At 34.7% G+C, this 2,773-nt stretch overlaps 1 long non-coding RNA gene across 1 annotated transcript; it reads left to right on the top strand.

The window, feature by feature from the left end:
- The first annotated feature begins 1,472 nt into the window (after positions 1–1,472).
- Positions 1,473–2,388, top strand: LOC138136955 (uncharacterized). The gene is made up of 2 exons (XR_011161518.1): positions 1,473–1,805; positions 1,865–2,388. It is a non-coding gene; the product is annotated as an uncharacterized lncRNA (long non-coding RNA).
- The last annotated feature ends 385 nt before the right edge of the window (positions 2,389–2,773 follow it).

Raw genomic sequence — 2,773 nt, 5'->3', positions numbered from 1 at the left:
CATTGTGAAACAGGCTTCGGCGTATATCGTTCTGCGCAACTACCACCACATCCCTTTTTTTATTACTCCATCTGTTCAACGACCACACTTTAGTTCTTGTTTAATCGGGACATAATTGAACATGTTTGTTTTCAGCAAAGTATGCCCTTTGATATTTGCTTTGAGAATAGAAATCGTTAAGTTATTCTATTTTTAATGTAAAACATTACAAAAAAAAGAAAAAATTTTTTGGCTCTAAATTTTAGGTTAGCTGTCAACATGCTCCAATTAATCCACGCTTTAACAAAACACAACAATTGACGGTTTCCAACGCCTTCCCAGCCCAACGCGCAATAATTAGTAAACGTTAAAACAGGAATGTTCTTATTGGTTGTCACTCGGGCGCCGTTGCGCTCTGGGCACTCTGATCTCTCATTGGCCGCCAATCAGCGGGCTCCGTTCGTGCCGCGTTTGGTTCAAACTTTCCGATAAATAAGTGACGCTGGCCGAAACTCGTTCACTTTCGTTCACGCTCCAAATGTGTTCGTTTGGTTAACTCCTCTCCTTTCCCTCTACAAAAAGGCCTGCGGCTCCGTAAAAGTGAGTTGGAAAAAAAGACGATGTTTTTGATGACCAGAGCCCAAGTTAATACATCTCAAGAGTAAATAAGTAAATAAACTTCTAATTTTCGTTATGGATAATAAATGTTGCGTACTTTTCTCGAAGATAATGAAATCAAACAAAAAGGGATTTAAATTTTAAATTTATTCATAGGGAATCATTTGCAAAAATATTCGGCAGAATGTGTGAAACATTTTTCAGAGACGTGCATTATAATAGATTATATCATTAAGAGTAGAAGTGAGACTTTTTGTGCTAAGATTGAAGACCGAGACGAAGTCAAGGTCGCCAACTGGGCCATCACAAAAAAAATCAACGGTGAACTCATTTATTTTCTTTTGCTGCAGTTACAGTAAAATGACAATTTTCAAACTTACAATTTTCAAATCTTGCCATCTTGCTATTTAGAGTTTGACATCTTTCATCCGTGCACATGGGCGACTCGTGTTACACCACACTGGCACCGGTTAAATATTGGGTACTAATTTCGTTATTTATTTTGAGCTTTTTTTAATAAGGATAATTTAATTATTGAAAATTTCGTGCAATTATTCATAAATCAATCGTGAAAAGTGCTTAAAATAATCTTTATGTTGGTCCCGCCGGGACACTTGATTTAGGTGTTGCGTTTGCAGCGCCATCTGAACGAGCTTCGACACCCAATACATAGATTTCTGTTCGAATTTAAAAAGATCACGACCTCCTGCATTAAACCACAGACCATCAACAGAATTAAGACTTTCAAAACCCGTATAAAACATGGGAGACACTGACAACACTAGCGCTGCTCTAGCGTTAGGCCAAACTAAATTGCCGAATTTACCTACTCGTTAATCCGATCGGGAGTTTCCCTTTAAAAAGAAGGTTGATTTGAATATTAATTAATAATGTCATCAGTAATTTTGAATTTTCTAATTTCTGTCAAGGTTTAGTCAATAAATTTTATAAATTCTTCTACAAAATAAATTACTCCAAACCAGTATCTTGAGATAATTTTTCGTAATCTTTTTATTTGGTAAGTTATCTTTTTCTTTTTGAAAAAGTACGAAATATGGTTTTTCAGATCGCAATTTTTATTTTATTTATTTGGATATGGGAAAAATTAAACATAAATGCTATGTAAACAACAAGAGCGGCGATAAAAAATAAACATTTTAAGTATCCAAAATTAGAAGAACAAAGGAAACGATGGATAGAAGCTTTAGGTAAATGTTGCACCACCCTTCAAAACAGATAATGCCTTTATTTGCGAGAAACATTTTAGCAACAATTTCTTTACTCAAAAAACAAAACTCCATAAATACGCCCTGCCGTCGATTTTTCTTCGTGAAAACAAACAAACTTCAATAAATAATGTTAGACCAGCTGAACAAATTGAAAATTCTACGATTACTGAAAATCCCACTGTAAAGAATCTAATCCTTCCTGTTATGCCCAAGGCCCAAAATAGACACCCAACAAAATCTTCTAGTGTGTTGCAAGTACTTGAATGCAAGAAAGTTAGTAGTCGTACTTCAAAAGGTAGAAACATTTATTATATGGACCGATATCAGCGAAAAACAATTTCAAAATTAAAAAATCTTTTACACGATTCTAAAATTATCTCCAGAAATTTTAGAAGTTAACGCAAGATCAAATTATTGAACTAGATCTACCCTTCAATTCAGTTTCACTCGCCTTGAACTAGCCCACTCATGCCCAAAAAATCCCAATTTACACACAAACTCGTTTAATGAACTACTAATTTGTTGTATATGTTAGAATTTGTATTAAAATGTTTAATACTTATTTAGTCGTTTCTATTTTTTTTAAATAAGTATCAATTTAAATCAAATTGAAAAAAAAAATAGGCAACTAGGTATACAGAAAGTCAGATATGCAACTTGTTATACATTAGTTTGGCCTAACGCTCGGGCAGCGCCACTTGAGCGCGTCCCCGAAAATGTAATCCCACTTGACAGTCTTACTATAGTTTAATTGTCTGTGCATTAAACCGACCTGCACGACCTGCTGTTTAAAAGTGTACTTTGAGTGATCGCCGCAGAGCGCCGGGTGCTTTTTGGGGAAGTTATTCATCTTTAGTTTTTGTCACCGAGAATTGTTCTTGTTCAAATGACATTTTGTTCAAATTAATTTGAAGTAAAAAAACCCCTTGTTTTTTGCTGCAATAAAA

Source organism: Tenebrio molitor, chromosome 8 (genome assembly GCF_963966145.1).
Source record: "Tenebrio molitor chromosome 8, icTenMoli1.1, whole genome shotgun sequence".
Taxonomy (NCBI): domain Eukaryota; kingdom Metazoa; phylum Arthropoda; class Insecta; order Coleoptera; family Tenebrionidae; genus Tenebrio; species Tenebrio molitor.
The sequence above is the reverse complement of the archived record's forward strand: the minus strand, read 5'-3'. Positions and strand labels throughout refer to the sequence as shown.